The 24,776-nt window shown below is 50.6% G+C and overlaps 1 protein-coding gene across 3 annotated transcripts in view; it reads left to right on the plus strand.

Annotated features, from left to right (window-relative positions):
• EML6 (EMAP like 6) overlaps positions 1 to 24,776 on the plus strand; it is a 3,038,586-nt gene that overhangs the window by 1,928,801 nt on the left and 1,085,009 nt on the right. The window lies entirely within an intron of this gene.

A 24,776-nucleotide genomic window follows, 5' to 3' on the forward strand; every position in this document is an offset into this window, starting at 1 on the left:
CTTGCCCTTTGACGGAGATAACCTATTTGAGAAGGTCGTCGACGAGTCCCTACAGGCCATCAAGGCGAATACAGGGATGACCCATTCCCTGCGCTCCCTCCAGTAGCACTGCTCTTCTGTTCGCTCCTCCAGAGGAAAGTCGAGCAGGTCTTGCAAAGGTTTCTCCTTATCGTACTGTCAGCCTTCCAGATCCACGACTCGGGAAGCCTACAGAGGCCGTTCACAGGCCTGCGGTAGCGGAGGACAGCGTCATCTTTGTCGCATGCAAAGCAGGATGCTGGCGCCAAAGCAAGCCTGAACCATCCAGGATGTTGGGCCACCACCCATGCACCCCGGTGGGAGGCCGGCTGACTAAATACATTAGCGAGTGGAGAAAGATCACTACTGACAGATGGGTGCTGGATGCTCTTGCCCAAGGACATACCCTGGAGTTTCAGCACAGGTGTCCGTGGATCCTTCCGGTGGCCCGTCAGAAGCAGTACATCCCTCAGCTGCTGGAGGAGGTACGGGCCAAGCTGCAAAAAGGGTCCATAGAGCTAGTTCCCTCCCCAGCGACTACGGGGCTCCAGAGTCTATTCCAGATACTTTTTGGTCAGATAGAAGACAGGGCACTGGAGGCTCATTCTAGAACTATGACATCTGAACAGATATCTCAAGTCCCAAAAATTCCGGATGGTCACTTGCAACATGTGCTCGGCCAACTGGAAATTGATGTTGCTGGACCTGGAGGACGCCTACTTCCACATCCCCATTCAGAGGAAACACTGAATGTTTCTACGCTTCGTAGGGCAGTGACAGTACAACCAGTTCAAGGCCCTACCTTTCAGCCTGAAGTGAGCCCCCAGGGTGTTCATGAAGTGCCTGTCACTGGTGGCCGCCCATCTAAGCCTACGGGGCATACACATGTACCCATACCTGGACGACTGGCTGATTTGTGTCCGCTAGCAGGAGCTGGCCCTGGGACACACAGAGATGACCGTCTGGCTATTAACACATATGGGATTCTCTGTCAACTATCCAAAGTCCTGCTTGACACCATTTCAGAGCACGCTGTTCCTAGGCACCAGGCTCAATACTGTCTGGCCTGGTGTCTCCCTCAGAGGAGAGGATAGTGGCCATTCTGGGGGAGGTGCCGCGGCTGTCGACGAGAAGGGCTGCGGTGCGAGCCATCAAGTCGTTGATGGGCATGATGTCCTGCATGTAGCTCGTCCGGCTCTGCAGGTTGCAGATGCGGCCCCTCCAGGAATTCCTGGACGCCCACTGGATACAGGTGTCCGGAAGCTTCACAGACAAGATTTCGCTCAACGAGTTCCGGCGGCGATAGTATGGTGGGGCGTTCGCCAAACCAGGAGACAGTCACCACGGACACTTCGCTAGAGAGATGGAGAGCGCACAACGGACGTCTGCATGCCAGTGGCCCGTGGTTGCCACATGAGAAGGATCTTCATATCAACATCCTGGAGCTAGGGGCAGTGTTCTGGGCCCTTAAGTCGTTCCTCCCGTCCCTGAAAGGCAAGGTGGTAAGGACCTTCACATACCAAACCACCACCATGTTTTACATCGCGAAACAAGGGGGCACTCGATCCCCGGTGCGCTCCATGGAAGCACAGGACTTGTGGCAATGGGCCGTCGGACAGGGGATGTTCCTCATCCCTCTTCAACCGGCGGGAGTCAAGAACACCATTGCAGACTACCATTACAGACTCCCTCCGCATAGAACTGCGCTCCTGCCACGAGTGGGAGTTGGTCAGGATCAGGTGGACCGCCTGTTTGCCGAGTGGGGCAGGCCCCAGATAGCTCTGTTTGCGACAGCGACGAACTCCAAGTGCAAAAAGTTTGCCAGCAGGTTCCACCAGCCGAGCAGCCTCTAGAACGCATTCTCATTTCTGTGGGAAGGACTGTTCCTGTACATGTTCCCTCCGTTCCCTCTCCTGCTACGAGTCATCAGCACACTCTGACGGTGTCCATGCAAGACGATACTCATAGCCTCTTAAGCAGAAACCTGTGCAGTTCCCTCTGGGACCACTGCAAAAGATTTAGGACTACAGGTGTTTGGCAGTAAACCCACTTGGTAGCAGTCTGTACCACACAGATTCACTTTGTAGCTGTGGCTGAGCAGTCAGACTTCCCCCAAGAAGAGTTAGGCAGTATACAGAGTATTCACAATAGGTCAAGAGAACACAATAGAACAGGTAAACACTGACCAGGGCTTGGTGTAAAAGAGATATAATTATTTATTTAAAACCACATCTATAAAAAACACACAGGCACTAATAGTAAGCAATTCAAAAACACGGTCACTAAAAGATATACACTCCCTTAAAAGAATATTAGACAAGTCTTAAGTAAAGCCCCACTTATTTTCAGACAGCGGTGAGCGCTTAACGCAGATGGCACTCTAATAATTCATTTTAAAAGGGGGAGAAAAGCAGAGAATAAATTGAAACAGATCCCAACACTTTTTCACGAACACAACAAGGGAGGAAGGCAAAGTAACACTAGGAATTCAGTCAGTAGGCCGCATCCGCTTAAGAGGATCCAAACGAAATATGTCCAAGGTCACACGGTTCCAATGCACAAAAGTCTTGTAACGGTTCAAAAAGGAGTTGGATCAAAGAGCGGGACCAGTTCGAGGGTCAAGGCGGCCAGCCCAGTCCAGAAGGTTAAGGGGTTATTATTACCTTGTAGCAATCTTTAGAAAGGGAGGCCTGGCGGACACGGTACCTTGAAGTGGTGAGAACACTCCAGCGGGGGCAGTTGTTCCTGGCAGCGGGTGCAAGTCGGTGCTTCGTCCGGGGGAAGAGAGCATCTCGTCGGGGAGGAAGACAGGAGTCCGTTGCACTGCCAGGGAAGAAACCAGCCGCTGAGTTTCTCAGGTACAAGGAGCGGTCTGTGGATTCGCGGTTCAGTGTTGAGTGGCTATCCGGCCGCCGGGGTGCTTGGCACGGGCAGTTCGACCACAAACCGGTCTGGGGTGCGAAGAAAGAAGGTAAACTGGTTGTGCCCACCAGTCAGGGGAAGAAGCCTCTCCAGCCGGGAGATCTTCTCTGTCGTCGGGAAGTGGTGAGTCGGTCCCGCAGGGCTCCACCGGTGGTGTCATCGCGGTAGGTCGGCTCAGCTTCTCCCTCGTCGGATTCTCCGGTCCTGTGGCGACTTCTGAAGTTCCATTCCCCAAAGCCCTGCTTTTATGCAGCATACCCCCATTCACTCAGCCTAGCTGTCAATCAAACATGCTAAGGGGCCAATCACACAAGAGTGCGACTTGAGTTACCAAGGTAACTCAGTCCAGGGTGCCTTAACCCCCTCCCATACCCCCTGTGGTACCCAGACAGAGTGGCACCACTTTTGGAGACTTCTGTGGAGAAGCCCGCCAAAAAGTGGAACAAAGGGCTCGACTTGGGTTGGAGTCACAGAAGAGAACACAAACGCCATTTTAGAATCAAGTCTTGGCAAAAAATACCAACCGGCGAATTAATATTAAATAAATTAACCGGCGGTATGTTCGAGGCTATGAGAATTAAATAATTAAAGTTGGTAGCCTCGAACAATGGGAAAATCCCATAGGGAAATATTTGCGGTCGAATATAAAAAGTAGTTTACACTGCCACCAGCCAAAACAAGATCAGGGGGGACGGGGACGTGCCCCCTCGACTAACAGACCCCAGGGCAATCGAATTGCCCCGACCAGTATGTCCGCAATATGATGGTTTGTACTGGTTTCTGTTAATAATTTGGGAGTAGTAAAGCCAATGGTGACTTTACATGCCCTGGGAGACGGTAGTCCCTCCCAGGGTATGGAGTCTATGGTGGGGTGTCACTATGACACCCCTGTGTTACGGCACGGAGGGTGCTGTGTAACACACATAGTAAAAACACATGAGACCCTATTGAGTAAAGGACCCCATAGCCCATAAAACACATTAACAGTCGAAGGAACACCATAAATCATGTCCAAGAGTGGGAGAAAGAGAGTCTCACTCTTAGCAGGAGAAAAAAACAAACTCCAGAAATCCAGCAAAGCTGCTGGGGTACTCACTAGGTTAGGAAATTCAGCCTAAAGAGAGAATTCTCCCTAACATCGCCCCAGCGTGATCGAGGCAGATTTGGTTTCCAGACCTTCTCAGTCTGTCAGCATCGCCCCCGGTCAGGCTGCCTCCGGATCTTCTGACCAGATAAGGGAGCGCAATCCTGCATCACGACCCAGGATCGCCGAACCTTAGGGCTTGGCTCCTGCAGCCCTACAATTTGGTGGATACTAGTTGCCTGCGGACTGCAGAGAGGTCCTCGTCAAGGCCAGTGCATCGTCGACTTTGAAGTGCTACGGTCACAAGATTACCCCACTGAGGGGCACGGCCCTGCAAATTCTTCCATACTTGCTCACCTTGGCCAAGGCCAGCCTGGCACAAGCTTCTATCAAGTGCATTTGGCGGCTATCTCCCGCTACACCAGGTCCCCAGGAAGATCTTCACTCTGGTGTCGCCGACTCGTCAATGAGTTTCTCAAAGGACTTTTTCGATCTTTCCCGCCGGTGAAGGCTCCTGCCCCGGTGTGGGAACTCAATGTGGTTCTGATGAGGCTCATTGGGGGGCCCCCTTTGCATCAGGCCCCTCTCAGGTTCATCTTGTGGCAAACGGCTTTCCTATTGGCCATCACCTCTGACAGGAGGGTGGGCGAGATCCAGGCCCTATTCTGCAAGCAACCATACCTGACTTTCCACGAATCGAGGGTGGTGCTGTCGAGGCACCCCTCTTTCAAGCCCAAGGTTCCATCGGAATTCCACCTCAACAAGCCTTTGGCGTTACCTGTTTTTTTTTCCCGAAACCTTCATCACCGTCTGAAAGGGCCTTGGACTCGCTGGACGTTGCTTGAAGTTCTTTAACTTTTGTGCTTAAAGTTCTACGTGACACGCACAAAGAGTTTTCGGAAGACTTCACAACTGTTAATGAACTTTGGTCCTGTGAACCATGGGAAGGCCTTGTCCAAGGCTTCCATCTCAAATTGGCTCTTCGGTTGCATCATGCTTTGTCATCTGTTGGCAAACTGACCGCTGCCCGGCAGTCTGAGAGCACACTCCACTAGAGCGATCGCTGCGATTACAGTATTCCCGTCTGCTTGGACATCTGCAGGGCGCCTACGTGGAGGCCCATGGACACCTTCACGAAGTTCTACTGCATTGACAGGTATTCCAGGGAGGAGTCCAGAGTCGGCAAAGCAATGCTGCGCAACCTGTTTGCTTGAGGCTAGTCTGTTTCAGAGGTAAGAGTTAATTGCTTCTGTTGAGCCTTGCCACCTCCCGTGGTTGTGTAATTTTGTACTGCTATGTATTTGTTATTCATGAGCTTGTGAATCCATGCCAGACCCCATGCTGGAGAAGAAACAAGTTGGTTAGCTGTAACTATTGTTCTCCAGCATTGGTTTTGCATGAATTCATATGCGAACCCTCGAGCTGTCCACTCTGTGGCTCTTTTGGTCATACTAATAATCTTCAAAAAACAAAGTGGATCCACTTCGTTAGGAAAGGCGCTTCTCAGTTAGCCCCAATAAATGGTTGCTGTTTGTTGAATAAATACTCATAGTATCAGAAATCTCAGTTAAATGAGTTAAGACAGAAAATGTTTAATACACATTTCTGAACTGTTGGATGAAAATCTTCTTAGGAAATAACACATCGAAAATTGCCCCTAATACTATGGTGTTAGTGCCAATGCATTTCGGTGAAAACCTTCATCAGGGCAGTATTATAGCACAACATGATATATTTCTTATCAGTTCTATTAACAATGATTAAAACAATTAAATTGACAATGATCGCAAAATGCATTTAAATGTAATAAATGAAAGACACATACCCATTCGTGAAAACACATCCGTATGGGAATTTAGAAGGAAAAAGAGAGGCAATTCAGTTAGTGTTCTACGTTACGAAAAGATGCGTGAGTTGTTCGTCAATCTTGCAAGAACTCCATACCTTAATTGAGTTACTGAACGCCCGGTTGGCCTCGTCACATGATGGCGAAACGTAAAAATCTGAAACAAATCAGTTTCAGAACCAGAACCAGGGAGAACTTACCTATCGACTTGTTGGACTATTCGACCGCAAGTGCAGCGAATAGTCCAACAAGTCGATGGGTAAGTTCTGATACTCCCCAGTATCTATATGTTAGTGTGAATCGTGGAGGGAATCTCCCTGGTTCTGAAACTATGATTTGTTTCAGATTTTTACGTTTCGCCATCATGTGACGAGGCCAACCGGGCGTTCAGTAACTCAATTAAGGTATGGAGTTCTTGCAAGATTGACGAACAACTCACGCATCTTTTCGTAACGTAGAATACTAACTGAAATGCCTCTCTTTTTCCTTCTAAATTCACATACGGATGTGTTTTCACGAATGGGTATGTGTCTTTCATTTATTACATTTAAATGCATTTTGCGATCATTGTCAATTTAATTGTTTTAATCATTGTTAATAGAACTGATAAGAAATATATCATGTTGTGCTATAATACTGCCCTGATGAAGGTTTTCACCGAAATGCATTGGCACTAACACCATAGTATTAGGGGCAATTTTCGATGTGTTATTTACTAAGAAGATTTTCATCCAACAGTTCAGAAATGTGTATTAAACATTTTCTGTCTTAACTCATTTAACTGAGATTTCTGATACTATGAGTATTTATTCAACAAACAGCAACCATTTATTGGGGCTAACTGAGAAGCGCCTTTCCTAACGAAGTGGATCCACTTTGTTTTTTGAAGAATATTGGTTCGAATAGATCCCGGTGCTAAGGGACCTTTTATGGACTGGCAGCTCCAGGTTAAAACATTTTGATAAATCCTTTTTCAATAGAGTTATTTACATTTCTTACTATCAAGTGGTGCCCTCCTCCTTTTCCTCATTTTCCTCTTTTGGTCATACTGCCACTTTAAAAGCTCACCAGATCCAAAGATGGCTGCCAGAGGAGGGGCTTAGGGAGAGGACTGTCATTGGATGGGGGCAGTATGACCAAGAGGACTGTGATTGGTTTAAAGGAGAAATACAGTTTGTAAGTTATAGTGAAACTGTTTTTTCTTTTGCCGAGGATTCCCTGCCCGACGACAGGGAATATTCATGAGCATGTGAATCCATGCCAGACCCATGCTGGAAAACAATAGTTACAGGTAAGTAACTGGTTCCTTTTTAAATTTACAGCAAACAATGGAAGCCATAGAAAATCTGAAAAGAAGGCTGAAGGTGCGACTAGAGAGTTAACAATTCCGATTAAGCAGTTTTCAAGAGGCAAAGCAATTTTTAAAGATGTTGTTGGGCTTAGAATGCAGACACAAAGGTCGGGAGTGCCACTAGGCCGAGGCTGGGTGAGGTTAATGCCGAATGTGTGGTCGGGAGGGAGGAGAAGGGGGGGGGGTACAAGCTTCAAAGAGGGAGCAGGCAGGAGAACCATGCATTGCAGTGGGCCAAGCCCAGCTGTACTATGCTTTCAGCTAATAAATTGGTAGGAAAGGTTGAGAGACATACGTAAGCAGGAGAAAGAGGCCAGTGGTGTAGGTTATAGTTGATAAAATAGGGGCATAGGTGATGGGCACAGATGGTTAGGGCAGTAAATGAGAAGAACAGGGTTGCTTGAGCAGGCGGCTGCCATCTTTGAAAGGGATGCAGAACACTGGAATGAAGCACCTGGAGGGCCATCCCAAGCAATTTCAATCCCCAGGGATATTGGGAAGGAAGATCAGCATCAGAGGCTGAGCTGTAGACAAGGTTTCTTGTGTGAATTGTGTTTTTAAAAACTCAGACTAATCTTCATCTGAATAAGAAAATAAATTGTCTTGAACTAGAACACTGGTGCGATTCATTTGTAATGCCCTGTTTTCATTCAGAAAAAGCAGTATTAAGTGATGAGTGCTCCGGGCACCCTTCAGCAAGGCATAGTTTGCCCGCCACCCAGGTTGTAACACACCCAGGCAGTGACAGTAGGGTGTGGTTTCTGAGAGTTGGCCGTTGGTGGCACAGCGGTTATAGCGCACAAATGCAGCTACACATCACGTGACGAGGTGCCTGCAGGAGAGTCCCCATCGTTGCAGATGACGCCGCCCATCGGGCGCAGATACAGTGCAACCATTGCGTAAGGCAGCAGCGACTCGAAAACAACCCTCCTGCAGGGCCATCACAAGGGGGGCAGAGGGGGCGATCTGCCCCGGGCCTCGTTCGTGGGAGGGACCTCGTGGCACCCCGCTGCACCGAAGTGGAAGGCAGCACAGTCCACCTGTGTTCTTCATTGACACGGGGGACGGTGCAGCCTGCCTCTCAGAAGGGTCCTGTCCCCCTGCAAAATGCTTTTTTTTGTTTGTATGCAGAGGCATTTGGCTCCGCAACAAACTTAGAAATAATGCCACATCTCATTACTGTGCTGGCAGCTCAGAGACACTGAATGACAGGGAAGAAGGCCGCTCCAAGGAGTTGTGTGACTGGTGGGGAAGAATGCATAGGTGAACGTGTTTTTTATATATATATATATATATATATATATATATATATATATATATATATATATATATATATATATATATATATATATATATATATATATATGAGCCAGCTCCCACACCTAAATTTACTGTCCCACGGGGACACTAAATTTAGGGGCAGGGGGCTGCTGGGTTGCTTTATGGAGGTGTTTTGTTTTAAAATTAAATATGTGTTTGTGGATGTGTATTTAGATGAACTGTATGTATGTGTGTATATATGTTGGCGACACTGATGTGTTTGTTTTTATGTATGCGTGCATGCAAGGAGTTGTGTGACTGGCAGATGAAAGTTTTGTAAATGAAGGGGTGGGGGCTGCTGGGTGGCTTTACCCAGGATGCTTGGAACCATGCATTAAGGGTAAAACGAACATAAGGGCAGAGCTATGGGACAGCATCATGGCCTTTCAGACTTTTCAGCGGGCAAATGCCCCATGTTGCCAGTCACCAGTCTTGTAACACAGCAATATATTCCTTTTTATATTGTTTCATTCTAGGGCTTGAAATTGGCACTTTCAAATGCACCTTGCAAGCTGTGATTGATGAAGCCCTTAAGGCCGTTACTTCCCTGGGGTACACATAAGTATTATCGCCTTGTTGCCTTTTGACACCGGCTCCTCCACATCAGCCACTTGCTGACAAAGGAGGATTTAAAGATTTGCAGTGGGTATTTAGTGTTTCAGCTCCCTGCTAGCTGGCAGTCTCGCTGGGGCCTTTTATCTGTTTCAGTTGAGTGGCTTTGGGGACACCAGCAAATGCCCCCATGTTGCCAGTCATCAGTCTTGTAACACAGCAATATATTCCTTTCTATATTCCTTTTGTTCTGGGGCATAAAATGAGCGCTTTGAAATGATCGCCTTACAGCTGCATTTGCTGGAGCCCTTTCAACTGTCACTTCCATGGGGTATACTGAAATGTTATCACCTTGTTGCCTTTTAACACAGGTTCCTCCACATCAGCCAACTTCTGACAACTGGGATTTAAAGATTTTCACTGGGTATTTAGTGTTTCAGCTCCTTGCTGGCTGGCCGTCTTGTGATAATCAGCGGCTATTAACTCCTGGCTGTATTTCTTTGCATCCATTATAATGTATGCATCCAACGGGTGCCTGAGTCTGCTCTAAGCAGTTGAGGGCCCCCAACCGTTAAGTTGAAATGGGCCCCAACTCCTCTTCAGCCAGGCCTAGGTAAAGAAAACATAAGTGTTATCAGGTGGCTAGACTGGCCTACATTGAATGTTGGCCAGTCTAGCCAGTAATAACAGTTATGGGGCACAGCCAGTCTGGATATACTTTCGTGGCATGGTATTTTTTACTGGCTGCAAGTCCTTATATGGTAATAATGGCATATATTGGTGCAGCCTGCATGGACATGTATGGGAACAGCCAACATGAAATATTTTTACTACTGGCATATATTGGCGGCAAAGGCGGCATGAAATGCAAAGGAAAATCCTCCTGGGCGCGGTTTGTGACTTACATCTATTGGGTTTTTTCCATGTGCCACCATACAAAACCAATTGCAAACTCTATGGCTTTTTAACCTAATTTTTCAAGAAGGTGCTGTAAAACCGTTTTAATTTGTTACAAAGCAATTTTGGGGCGAGAAACCCTCTCAAGCCCCCCTTGTTTGGTTTGGGCTCCCCCTCTTTCAATCCCACATAATGGGTGCAAAAATGTAGGCCTCTCCAGTTCAATATGGTATCCACCACCACTGAACATAATCTGTCACTATGTATGATGTGTGTTTTAATGCGCACAAAGGGGCAGGGCGCTCCCTAAAGCTGGCGTCATGCACCACACGTCGTCACGCCATCTTATATACATTTACGCATATGATGAAATTGTTAGTCTTGAGTGAACTTGTCTTCAGTACAGAATCATAACTTTGATTTGCTGTCATAATATCAACCATATTTGGGTTCCTCCACACAAACTCCATTGGAGATTTCTCGCATCTCTTGTTTGCGGCGCCGCCGCTGGCCCAGTGCAAAACATTATAAGGGGTCCTGCCAAAAGTTTTGCCCCGGGCCTCACCACACCATGTGACAGCCCTGCCCTTCGGGGATACTCCTGCACCCGGAGTTACACCTGTAACACACAGGGCCAGCCTTAATGGCAGTAGCACCCTGGGCGAATTGCCCTCCCCCCCACTCCCTGCGCACCCCTGGTCAACAGGGGGAAGGGTGGGGGGGGTAAGGATGCGCCAAAACTTTCTACCTCCTCGCTCCGGTGCCTCGCAGGGAGTTAATCACTGGAATAGGATGCTCATGCATGAGCGCCCTATTCCAATGCAAAGCACCTCGCTCCCGCGTCAGAGCGGGGAGGTAATTAAAGCATCAGCACTGCACCTTATTGTTATTAAATGCATCCCACCGCTGCGGTCACATTTAATAACAAAAGGGTGCCTGCTGCACATTCTCCCACTACACCAGCTCGGGGGAGCTCTTCAAAGACTCCCCCAGAGCTGGCGTGGCAGGGTGATAATGGGGCCATGGGAGGGCATGGCACCCCAGAAGGTCGCCCGGCACGCCCTGCCCAAAGGCCGGCTCTGCTGATATCCCAAGCTTCAGGAGAAGCCTCCCAGTAGAGAGAAGAGGTGGGCCGTCTGCGCCTGCATGAGCGCACCCGTGTGGAGCTCTCAGCCCAGTCCGCCGCACATGAGGCATCCCTGAAATCAGCGTGACAGCAGCTGGGGGGAGACGAGAACAGCAGAAGCCCCTGAGACTGCAGACAGGGCGCAGCTGGTCATGAGTGTGGTCCAGAATGACAGTTTGTTGGAGGGAGCTTTTTGGCAGCAAGATCAGGCAGACAGCGACCTGGGAGGACCAGCCAACAGGGGTGCAGCCATTGGTGGGGCACTCCAGCCAGACTGCAGCATCTTGAGGCGCTGACATTGGAGAGCTGTGTGGGGGAAAAAGGTTGCGCACAACACATCTACCCCAAAGGGGACAACGGTAAATCACCTCCCCCGCTGCAGCAGTCAGGCAGTGGAGGGATGAGAGTGTGAGCTGGGGTGTTGACATTGAGAGAGGAGTGCACCTCACCGCCATTCACCAGCCCACCATCTTTGAAGCACAGGCATCAGAGAAGCAAAGAGAGAGCAGGCCTTGTTTCACAGGGACTTCCCACAAGCAGCTGATGGGGCCTTATCTCTTAGGAGACCCCTGGACCAGTGAGAGAGTTAGAACAGTGGCATATAAGACCCATCCCCACGAGAACCTCCCCACCCTCAGGAGGGCTATGACCGAAACTGCAGCGCTGTCAGCCCAGGCTCTGGGGAAGGCAACCTGAATGTCGAAGGGCTGCTCAAAGGTGCATTAGCAGCTTGCATGTTCTGGACCCCCATTTGGCACCCTCCCTACCCTATGGGGCTGGATGAAACCGGACACTCCTGGACCGGTCCTTCCAGCAGTGAGGGAGCTGAGATGGCTGCGACAGGGGCCCAGGGGCTGGCAAATCTGGAGAGGCCTTTTCAGGGCAGGATCTACATAATGACATCCAAAAGCTGCAATCCTGTATAACCAAGGCCTGCCAGGAACAGTTCCAACTAATGCGCGCAGATCTCAAATCGGTGCTGACCGAGATGAAGCAGGTATTGGGCCAACCTGGCGAAAGAACAGACCTTCTGGAACGCGACGTGCAGGAGATGGCGACGGACATGAGATCACAGTGAAGCCATCGAGAGATTGAACACAGCCACACAGAACCTGGAGCTGCAGACGGAGGACCTTGAGAACAGGTCACAAAGAATCAGCAAGACCAGGGTATCTTTGCCAACATTTTGGGGGCATTTTGCCAGACGAGGTGGACCTGGATCGCGTTCACAGAACTTGTTGTATGGGGAGAGGAGCTAATAGCAGGGTGAGAGATGTCCTAGCAGCATTCTCCCGATATACACAGAAGGAAATAGTTCTGCGGGCCGCAAGAGCACAGCAGCCTCTACATTACCAAGAAATGCAGATCCAACTTTATCAAGACCATGCCTGCAGTACCTTGTTAAAAAGGCGACATATGGGACCGGTGGTCTGAGAACTCACAAAAAGGAGCATCAAGTACAAGTGGACTTTTCCCTTTGGGTTGGTGTTTGCCTGGGAGGGATCGCAGAGATGAATCGCGTCCGCCCAAGAGGGCAGTCCCCTTCTTCAACTTGACCTGGAATTCCATTGAGCGGGAGGAGCTGGGGCTATCACCCAGGGGCCCAAGCAAGCCTTAGGCCCTGGGGATGGTCAACAGCAGAGAACCACAGATGCAGGAGGCCCACGCCACAGTGGCCCAACTTGAGAGGTGGGGGAGAAGAGGGAGGTCTGGTTTCTCTGAAAGGGCCTTGAAAATCGACTGTATGGGTTGCGGAGAGGGGGCGGTGGCATTGTGATAGGAGTGGCAGAAGAAGGGGTGAGGTTTTATAAGCCAGAGTAGTGCAGGAGGAGAGGCCTTCCATCTGGGTGGGAAGATCGGTAGAGAGAGGTTAAAGGTTGGGATCCAGGTTTGGGGGAGGGATGGTTGGGGGAGGCGGGATGAGATGCTTAGCAGGACTAGAGTTCCGGAGGGCAAGGTAGGGACAGGGTGAAGCACAGGCTCCCCACTCTGCTGCTAGCTCAAAGAGGGGCAGGAGTTCAGGCTATGCCTAGTTCAAGTGGATGACGCATAATGTGAGGGGTCTGAACTCCCCTCTAAAGAGGAAAAACCGGAGCAGTTCAAAAAAGCGGCAAAACCTGATGTAATGGCCATACAGGAAACTCACCTTCTGCGTAAGGATATGGGGAGGCTGCGACTTGCAGGCTTCTCCCATATCATACATGCGTCGGATCCCAACAAAAAGGCTGGACTAGCACTGGCTTTCAGAGATGGTTGTGGTTTGAGGATTACGGGAGCAAAGGCAGATAAGAGCGTAACATTTCTTACAGCACCAGCGAGGTTGAAGCCCTGGCCTACACCCTGGTATCAGTATATGCCCCGAACATGGCAAGTTAAATCTTCTCGGGACGAAGTTGGCAGAAAGGTCCTTGCTTTTCGTGAGGTAGCACTATTATGCCAAAGCTAACAAGGTAGACAAGCTGCTGGCCGGACTCCTGCATGGGGCAACTGGCTCAAAAATGATTGCGGCAGTGGACGACGACCAGGGAATTGAAACTCTCGGGTTGCCAGTCATTTGGTGGAAAACAATTGGTCGACTGGACAACTGGTCGAATCAATTTGGTCGAAAACCAAATGGTCGAATTTTTTTTTTTTATTATTTTTACCCCTTTTTTGCTTTTTTTGGGGGGGGTCTCCCAACCCCCTTTTTTTCCTTTCTTTTTTTTTTTCTACACGAAAACCGACAAAACACATATATAAATTAAAAAAAAAAATTCGACCATTTGGTTTGCGACCAAATGACGTCGACCAAATTGCAGTCCACCAGTTTGTAGTCGACCAAATGACTGGACAGCAACTCTCGACCATGGCACATTCAGGATTGTTTTGCGCAATTTTATTTGGAACTCTACTCAACTCGAGAACAGGTACAGGTGGTACTGCGGCACAAGATCAAGTTACCAAAACTAGAGGAGTCGATAGGGGAGGCACTAGGGGCCAAAATCACAGAGGAGGAGGTCCGTGAGTCTATCAAGTCGCTACCCTTGAACAAGTTTGCTAGGGCCCTTACCCCACATCTCACGGAGCTATACAATCACTTCCGCTCCACCGGCCAAATAACTGCGTCAATGGAGGAGGCAAAAATCATACTCATTCGTAAACCCAATAAAGACCCTACTAGCTGTGGGTGGTACCGGCCAATTGCCTTAATCAATGTGGATGCTAAGCTCTATACAAAATTCCTGCCCAATAAAATAGAAGGCCTCCTTCCCACCATAATGCACCCTGACCAATAGGGATTTATTCAGGGTCGTCAGACCTTTGGTAATATATGCAGGATTGCACATCTGGTAGAAAAAGCGCAGAGTACATAAACCCCAGCTGTCCTACTCTCCCTTTTGACCAGGTGGAGTGGTCCTTTCTGTTGAGGGTCATGGAGAAAAAAAAAGCGAACTACAAACCTCCAACAGCCAGGATTTTAGTGAACTGATACTTATCTGGGACAGTCTGCCTGAGTAGGGGCACAAAACAAGACTCTCCCCTCTGTTATTTGCCCTTTTTTTGGAACCACTGCTGCAGGCCTTACGGGAGGAAGAGGAGATGGAAGGGATGGATTCCCTTTGGTGGAACCCAGCATAAGGTGGCAGTGTGACATGCTGCTTACGCTGGAGAATCTTAGGAAATTCATGGTAGAGGTCAGGAGAATCCTGGAGAAATTTGGAACTGTCAGTTCTGAAGGTGAACCTAGAGAAATCCAAGCTTCTCAATCTCACACTGAGGGCCGGGGTAAGAGTCTTTGCCATATCTGTTGAGACCCAAGGTGATTAGATATTTGGGGGGAAAACATTCCCTTACACTGACCGAATGGTTTAACTTGAATATTTCCCCCAGCACTGACAACTATCAAAACCGAACTCCACTAATTTAGCGCCCAAAGGGTATCTTGGGTAGGGAGAATAGACGCTGTGAAAATGGTCTCTCTCCCTAGGCTTTTCGACCTCTTCCAGGCTCTCCCGGTGGCCATTTGTTGCTTTATCTGTGGAAGCACCCTGAATGTAGTGCTCGCGGCACCGTGAGCACTAACGTAGAAAGTGTCTCCTCCCCGGGTGCCAAGAATAGCTCAAGAGCGGGAACGGAAGGGCTTAAACTGCTCAGCATTTGTTGAACATCACAAGCCCAGAGAGGCGCCACCACCCCGGGGCAGGTGCAGAGAAACGAGTTGGGAGAGCAGAGGGCCGCACCCCCGCCGTGACTGGAAGCGGCGGCCCGCCACCTCCTGCGGCACTTGGGTGAGGCGGGAGTCCCCTCCCTGCTGGAGTAGCACTGTCTGAAATCAAGAGGGTCCCAAAGGGGCTGTCCCACCCAGGGCCCACCACAAGAGAAAGCGAGGAGGCGCTCTGGCGGGAGAAGTGCCTTGCAGCCCCCGAACCGACTGGTGGGAGGAGAGAGGAATTAACCGGGGGAGGCCGGCTGCCTCCCCCACCTCACAGCATTACAATAGCCAGAGAGGGAGACAGCAGGAGGAGGGGAGAATGAACGGCCCGGGTGAGCCGCTCGAGCATCTGGGAAGGCGGGGCACTGGAAACAAGCCCGCAGACAGAGGAGAGAAGGTCTGAGGAGGAGACGGAGAGGCCCGAGGGCGCATACTAGCGCCCACAACTATAAAGGAGGCGAGCACCCCCATCCATTTTGGCAGGAGAAAGTGCCTAGGAAGGACCAAGTTATCAAGAAAGGGGGCCCCAGGGAGTTCGGAGCAGGGGCCCATTGAGAGTGCTCCCAACAACTTGCTGCCTAATATTCAAAACAGAGGAGTACCAGCTGGAGGAGCATAGGGGGCAGCGTCCCCTCTTATCATATCACAACGAAAATAACAAAGAGCAAAAGGCCCTTCAGATCCTAGCGGACAACGGGGGAGACGTTGCCGCATGCCCAGCTCGGGACCTGAGGGGTATTCCTCCCCCTGGAGGGAGGGGGCGTCTGGGATAAGAAAGCCCAGCGGAGCCAAACCCAGGGGGGGCGCCCACCCGCTGAGACCATTCCCTCCGGGATCTCCACGGGAAAGGGCCCACTGAATAATCGTGTACAAGGACCAGCAGAGAAGGCAACCTGGAGGCCCAGAGGAAGCCGACAAGCAGGATGGCAGCAAGTGACCACGCCCGAATGCATCAGAACAAGCGTGGAGGCCATGCCAGGGGTAGGGAGAAAAAAAGTCAAATAACAGTGAACTCAAAAAACCTCAAAGAAAACCCAGGAGGGCCCATCCACAAAATATGGAGGAGGGAGATGAGGGCTCAGCCTGTGGGCGACGGGCCCCAAGACTCCCAAGAAACCATGATAGCGAGTACAGTGGAATCCCAACTGGTCAAGATTAGAGAGGAATGGGCCTCCGCCCTGCACGAGGTGAAAGGGGACATAAGCAAGCTGGAAGAAAGGACGGATATGAACGAGACAGCCCTTCAGGAACTGGCAGAAAAACTGGCAGCCGCTACGTACAACCTGGAGCTCCAGACCGAGGATCTGGAAAACAGGTCCAGGAGATCGAACGTTGTTCAGATTAAAGGCCTCCCTGAAGAAATCCTAGACAGGGACCTCAAGGACACGGACAGGAAGATTTTCACCAATCTAATAGATGTGGATGGGGCCTCCGACCTCAGACTGGACAGAGTACACAGGGTGGGCCCATTAAGGAAAGAACCAGGAGCCAGGTATACAGATAGCCGAGCGGCCCTCTACGATTATGGTCAGAAGGAAGAGATCCTCAAAGCAGCGAGGAGGGCAAAGCAAATGAAATACAATGGTTCCGAGCTTCAACTCTTCCAAGACCTGTCATTCACAACATTACCTAAAAGGAGGAAAATGTCCCCCGAAACACAGTCTGTGACAGAGAAAGACATCCGGTCCCGCTGGACATTTCCTTTTGGGCTACTGTTCGAGTGTGAGGGAAAACAACACTGAATTACAACGTGCAGGGAAGGGGCAACCATTCTGGGAATAGAGTAAGAGGAAACTGTGCCCAGCATCAGAGGCGGAAAGGGCCAGGAACAAAGAAGACGTGGGAATGGACCAAAGTTAAATGCAGAGGCGACAAGAGGGGCCCTAGAGTCCCAGATCCAACTTAAGAACAGCAGGGAGGCTAAACCTGGAGGTGAAAAGTAAGCCCGGGGAGGGCAAACACTTCATTAGGCAGGGACATAAGGGGAGGGAAGTGGGTCTTGGAATTCAAAATGGGTTGGGGTTAGGAAAGGACTCAATACCCGTGCATCCACAGTGGGAGGGGCTAGAGGCCGATTGAGTCCACCCAGTGGGGGGGGATGGAGAGGGTTGATCGGTGTTAAGGGAAGGAGAGGGAACCCATCCATAAAACAAAAGGGGAAATTAAGAAATCCAAGCTACACAATGGGGACAACTAGACTCAAAGATGTAGCCTTAATTTCACTGAATATTAGGCGGCTGAATTCCCTGTTAAAAAGAAAAAAACTAGAAAGGTGCCTACAGAGAGAAAAAACAGACATCGTAGCACTCCAGGAGACACACATACGATCAGCAGACGCACACAGGGTCAGAATAAATGGGTACAGCAAGGTGTTGGAGAGGAAGAAAGGGGGAGTTCTCCTAGCTATACGATCCTCAATGAATGTCGCTGTAACAAGTTGGTAAAAGGACAACAGCTGGAGGTATCTAGCCTTATTATTGCAAGGAGAGGGAGAGAGATACATGGTAGCTACCATCTACGTACCCAATTCAGGCCAAGACAAATTCATACGAAAGGCCTTGAACAAGTTGGAGGGCTTCGCTAGAGGGCCTATTATTCTTATGGGGGACCTAGAATTCACGTGGGAACCACTAACAGACAGACGCTGAGAAAGACTGGGCACCCAGGGGGGGGATCATCGAGGGAATTAAAGGATAGAATGGAAAGGTTGGCTTTATTGGATGCCTGGAGAGAAAAGAAGGGGAACGCAAAGGGATACACATTCTTCTCTCATGTTCACAAATCCTCCTCAAGGATTGACTACGTTTGGATCTCACAAGGTCTGCTAGGGGAGGTAGCAGACATGGAAGTCTGGGCAATGGCTCTTTCGGACCACGCCCCCATTAGGCTATCTCTGGGTATAACAGCCAATTCCCGTGGGTTATGGAAGTGGAAATTTAGGGCACACATTGTCGAAGATGGCTTAATTAGGAAAGAGCTAAAGAAAGCGATAGTAGAATTCTTTCTCCTCAATAAAACGGAGGACACAAGCCTTGGCTCGAGATGGGACGCGTTCAAGGCCACGATTAGAGGCCAGCTCATCGCAGTAAAGGCGAGAAGGGATAAGGAAAAAAGGCAGCTCGAAAGGGACTTAGAGAGCAAACTGCAACAGGTCGTGGGAAAGATGGGGGAGGGGGCTAGAGGGGCAACCAGGAGGGAATATAGAATGATTAGGTGCCAACTGGAAGTACTACAAACGAGGGAGGCTGAGAGGACATTGTTACATCTGAAGCACAAGTACTACGTCAAAGCTAATAAGACTGATTGGTTGCTCGCCAGGCTTCTAAGAAAGGAAGAAAAAGATCGAATGATTACTAAAATCAAATTAAGCAGTGGGGGAGTGAGTTCAGCTCAGTCTGAGATACAAAGGGAATTCGTCGACTTTTATCGAGAGTTATATGAATCAGAAGCCCCGGTAGACACCCTCCAACTAAAGTGATTGGATAAGGTACCCCTTCTAACCATAACAACCTAGGAGGCCCAAGCCTTAGTCCAGGACATAACGGCAGACGAGGGGCGCAAAGCTATTGCCTCGATGCCCACCAACAAGGCCCCAGGACTTGATGGCTTCACAGCTGACTTTTACAAAATATATAGCGAAGAGCTGACTCCCCACCTAGTCCAATTATTTAACGAGTTTGGGAGAGTAGGGAAGATGACCCCAACAATGGAAGAGGCTAAAGTGGTACTCCTTGCTAAACCGGGAAAAGACCCAGAAAGCTGCAAATCCTACAGACTGATAGCGCTAATAAACACTTATGCTAAGCTATACACAAACATTTTGGCCACTAGACTTGACCCCCTCTTACCGAAACTAATTAATACAGACCAATCCGGCTTCATAAGAGGCAGACAGACTGCAGACAATACAAAGTGGGTAACACACTTAGTAGAAAAAGTTAACTTAAAAAAGGTCCCAGCGCTCCTCCTCACATTAGATGCGGAGAAAGCGTTTGATCACATGGAATGGAGATTTGTTTTTTTTATCATGACACTTACACTTACTGATAAACAGGCATATTTCCGACCCCATTCAGGTAACAAGAGGTAAGAAACAAGGGTGCCCATTATCCCCCCCTTGTACGCAATTTTTTTAGAGCCCCTACTGGCCACAATCAGGGCCACCAACGACATAATAGGTATCCCGTTCGGGGGCCAGGCTCATTAGATATCAGCCTTTGCTGATGACATGATGCTAACCCTCACAGAACCAGACAGATCCTTAGGGGCTCCGTATAGGGAATTAGGAACGTTTAGAGAGGTAGCTGGATTAAAAATGTACTTGAACAAATCAGAGGCCCTTAATCTTAAGATATCCAAAAAGGATGGAGCAGGAGTTATTAAAGGCGTCCCAATACACCTCGGTGCCAAACGCCATAAAATGCCTAGGGACCAAGATACCTAAGAGGATTGACCTACTGTACCAGGAAAACTACCCCTCCCTATTGACCAGTTTAAAAAGAATCCTGCAGGAATGGACCCAGCTGCGAATATCATGGCTGGGAAAGATCAATGTCATAAAAATGGTCATACTCCCCAAGGTCTTGTATTACTTTACAACAATCACGACGAAAGTCCCAAGGGCCTTTTTTAGGGCACTTCAGGTGGCTATAGGGACATTTGTATGGAATGTTAAACCCAGAGTGGAAAGGCATCTGATGCAAACACCAAGAAACAGGGGGTTCTTGGGGTTCCAGACATGAGGGCCTATTATCTGACCGCCCAGACCAGAGTAATCAGAGATTGGATTAAAAAACGACAAACAGGGGGTGGAGACATATGGAACAAGCATTGGTGGGGGGCCTCGTAGAGTTGTGTTAGGGTTGCCCAAGGAGGATAGGCCAAGGAGGAAAATACCTGGTAGGAGCTTTGTATAAATTCATTAAGCAAAATGAGGCAGTAGGTCCTAGACGATATATGAATCTATGGCAAGCAGAGGTGGGATGCCAGATAGAAGACGAAGAATGGGAGTATTTGTGGGGCAACATACCAAAGCTCACAGAATCAATCCAACTAAAGAGTTCTGGACAAAACTTTGGATAAATGCTAATAATAACGTAAATGGAAAAAAAAGATAAAAAAGAAAACAAACAAAACAGTAAAAATAAATTCGAGGGGATTGGGTCCTCCGACGTATTCCATATCTATGACAGTAATCCCCACAGCTGTGCTGCTTCGGAAAATCTTTCGGCGTCCTGCGTCGATGATGTGGATACGCCGCCCTCGAGGACCTCCTCCGATGGCCGACGTCACTGTATGTTATAAGTAGGACGCACAACGCCCGGAGCCTCAGTTCTGTTTTTTCCGCGAACGTGTTCGCTTCAGGAATCTGGGCGCGCCTCGACTCTTTGGAGTTTCTGTTGCTTTCTCGGTTCTTTGAACCTGTTTGTGAAATATTTCTTCGTGAAGATATCTACCTCGTCTTCCACACCGCGTCCGGGCTTTAAGAAGTGCGGGGACTGTGGGTCCAAGATGTCGGTCACGGACTCGCACGACGCCTGCCTCTGGTGCCTCGGGGAGGCCCATGACATGGATGACTGTGTCGACTGCCAGTCGCTCACGTCGAAAGCCTTGCGGGAGCACAAGAAGTTGTTATCGGTAGGTAAGGTGACCAAGCCCCGGAAGTCGAGGTCTGCGGGGCTTTCGACGGGCGACTCTCCGCGTCATTGTCGGAAGTCCAGTGGGTCTCGTCCCAGAGTCGGTCTCGCCACTCCTCTGCCTCTTCGAGGCACTCTCGGAAGCGCTGTCATGGGTCGCCTTCCCCGTCCTCATCAGAGGACTCTGCCCGTCGGCGGGTCGCTTACCCCACCAAGCATGCGACACCGGAGGAATGGGCTTCCTTCGGGAAAAAAATGTGGGTGATTCTCGAATCGCAGGGCACTGGTCCGTCCGCGCCTCCAAATGGGGTCGGTCGTGATCAGCCGAGAGACGCCGCTCGCACACCTTCGGGCTCGGGTGGTCGTCACGATTCGCGGGAAAGGTCCCGCTCGGACAAGGGGAGTCGTTCTCGGCATGCTGGTCCAGGTCCCGGTCCTCAACGCGCTCGAGACCGCGTGAACCTGTGAAGTCTTCGAGGAAGACGTTGACGCCTGTGGTGCTGCGGTCGTCGACGGACTCTCTCGAGGCTCTGCCTCTGAGGAAGTCGTCGACGCCTTCGGCGCCCAGCATGTCGAGGGACACGCTCGGGGCTCCGCCTTCGAGGCCTGTGTCGATGCTGTCGGCGCCACGTCTGTCTTCCACACCGATTCTCTGGACGCCGGCGCCGATTCACTCGACGACTTTCGGGGCTGTGTCGACAGGGGTACCCCGTGGCTCGGGGGAACCACATAGAAAGGCTCTGGCCAAGGTCAAGCATGGCTTTGGTTCCAGTTCTGTGCCTTCTTACCGCCATCAGAGTTAATTTCAGAGATGGATGAGGGCTCTGATGATGGCATGGTGCCTGACGCGGTGCCTGACGAGATTCTCTCGGGCCATAGCCAGTTTGAGGACCTGAGGCAGTCCCTGCATAATGCTAGTGGGCTGGACACCTCTGCGGAGGTGGAGTTTTGTAGGCCTGAGCCTGGCACTCATGCCGATTCTTCGTACCGGCGCCTTATGTCACAGGTCACCGAGTACTTAGGATGGTCTGCTCCCCCAGGGGAATTTGTTCAGGATGACCTTACGGATATCCTCGACATTGATCCACCAACTGACCCGGTACTGCAGTTTCATATGGCTCTACAGAGGTGGGTGGCGGTGGCTTGGACTGCTCAGGAGAGTCTCCCGGCAGGGAGCAATTCTTTGCTGCGAAAATACCGCCCAGCCAGTAGCGACCCCTGCTACTTGTCCAAGCACCCTACTCCGGAGAGTTTGGTGGTGCAGGCGGCTACGGCCCGGCAAAGCAGGCGTCGTACCCTACCATCCCTCCTGATAGGGACGACAAGCGTTTTGACGGCTGGGCAAAGAAAGTGTTTTTTGCAGGGGGTATGGCGCTTCAGGCGGCCAACTCCATTTGTGCCTTGTCTCGTTTCACGCACACTCTGTGGAACTGTGTTTCCTTGGCGGCTGAACATATTCCCAAAGGGGATGAACGGGATGGTTTCCTTGTCATGGTTCAGGATGGCAAGGATGCTATGTGTGAGGCCGTTCAGTCGGGTTTGGACATCGCAGATTGCGTCAGCCGGTCCATGGCGGCGAGCACCGTGATACGCAGGTTTGCGTGGTTGCGGAAGTCGGGGTTTGCTCCTGATGTGCAGGCCCGGCTCCTCAACATGCCCTTTGACGGGGAGCATCTTTTTGGCAGCAAGGCTGATGAGAGCCTTGAGAGGTTGCAGACCTCAAAAGCGGCAGCGAAGTCGTTGGGCGCTGCAGTAAGGCAGCCTCTGCCTTTTCGTCTTAGGGGAAAGCAATGGAGGGGAGGTTCCTCTCGTTATTACTCATCCTTTGGTAAAGCGAGAGGAGCAGCCAGTCAAATGGGCCACCGTAGGAGTGCCAGAGGTGAAAAACAAGGTACTCGAGGTGCCAAGGCCGCAACCGCTTCAGCTCAGTCATGAGGCCATGTCCCATGGTTTGCTGGTTGGGGGAAGGCTGGCGCAGCATCTTGCAGAGTGGCGCGCCATTACTTCAGATGTGTGGGTTCTGGAGATCATAACCCACGGCTACTGTCTTCCTTTCCGGCAGAGGCCACAAGACAATCCACCGGGGAATCTCTCTTTGAAGAGTCCGGATCCGCTCCTTGCGCAGGAAATTCAATCCCTGCTGGAGAAAGGCGCCATAGAACTGGTGCCTGTAGCGGAGAGGAACAAGGGATGGTATTCCCCTTATTTTTTGATTTCCAAGAAAGACAGGGGATTGAGACCCATCATGGACTTGCACGGTTTGAACAAACTCCTCAGGAAGGACAAGTTCAAGATGGTTACTCTTTCTCAAGTCCTCCAGGCCCTTCAACTTCAGGACTGGTTGGTGTCTCTCGACCTCAAGGACGCTTATTTTCATGTGCCGATCCGTCCGAAGCACAAGAAGTACCTGAGGTTTGCGGTTGGCGACTCGCACTTTGTTTAGGGTCCTGCCGTTTGGATTGACCTCTGCCCCGAGGGTAGTGGTGGCAGCGCACCTCAGGAAAGGGGGGATTCATGTCTACCCCTACCTGGACGATTGGTTGATCAGGGCGCGCTCTCCCGGGCAAATCCTGGATCATCTGTCAGTCACCTGCCACTCCCTCCACAAGCTGGGCTTCTCCCGCAACTTAAAGAAGTCCCACTTGACACCTACTCAAAGCCTCCAGCACATCGGAGCAGTGCTCGACACGTCCCTGGGGCAGTGTTTTCCTCCCCAGGTGAGGGCTCATCACATTCTGCAGATGGTGCACAATTTTCAACTTGCCCAGACTCCCCCAGCGTTAGAGTTCTTGAGACTGCTCGGCCTCATGGCATCCTGCATTCTTCTGGTGCCAGAGGCCAGGTTGTGGATGAGATCTTTGCAATGGGCACTCAAGCTCCAGTGGTCTCAGTCCTCCGGCAGGATGTCGGACCCTGTTCAGGTGCCGTCTTCGGTCGGCCGGGACCTTCTGTGGTGGGCCGATGAAGGCAATCTGATGAGGGGGGCTCCATTTTGGCTGCCCTGGCCTGAGGTGATGATCGTGACGGACGCATCCCTCACGGGATGGGGAGCTCATGCCAACGAGTTGACAGTCAGCGGTCGCTGGTCTCTGTCAGAGTCCAGACTCCATATCAATCTGTTGGAGCTGAGGGCTGTCAGGCTAGCCCTGAAGGCTTTTCTGCCGACTGTGCGAGGAAAGAATGTCCTGATCCTGACCGACAACACGGTGGCCATGCACTACCTCAACAAAAAGGGGGGGGCAGGGTCACTTCCTCTGTGCAGGGAGGCGATGCAGCTCTGGTTCTGGGCAATCCAGTAGGAAGTTTCGATCTCGGCGGTTCATCTGGCAGGAGACAAAAACGAGACAGCGGACGCTCTGAGCAGGCAGAGCGTGATCTCTCACGAGTGGGAGTTGGCTCAGGAGATTCTCCTGGAGATCTTCGCCCTTTGGGGGACCCCTCAAGTGGATCTCTTCGCCTCGAGTGTCAACCGGAAGTGCGAGAGGTTCTGCTCACGGGAATTTCCTCAAACAGAGCCTTAGGAGACGCGTTCGTGGTGGAGTGGTCATTCCCACTGCTGTACGTGTTTCCGCAAGTACTGCGGAGGTTACGGAGGTTCGGTTCCCGGATGATCCTCATTGCTCCGGCGTGGGCCCGGAGGACGTGGTACCCGGACCTTCTCGACTTGTCCATCTGTCCCCTATGTCGTCTTCCCTACCGAGACGATCTGCTCTCCCGAGAGGGGGGTCAGGTTCTCCATCCCGAGGTCAGGTCCCTCAACCTTCACGCTTGGTTTCTGAAAGGTTGAGTTATAAGGATTGGGACCTCCCTGAAGACGTGATGGAGGTGTTGC

This window comes from Ambystoma mexicanum, chromosome 4q (assembly GCF_040938575.1).
Source record: "Ambystoma mexicanum isolate Mex_15411 chromosome 4q, UKY_AmexF1_1, whole genome shotgun sequence".
Classification (NCBI taxonomy): domain Eukaryota; kingdom Metazoa; phylum Chordata; class Amphibia; order Caudata; family Ambystomatidae; genus Ambystoma; species Ambystoma mexicanum.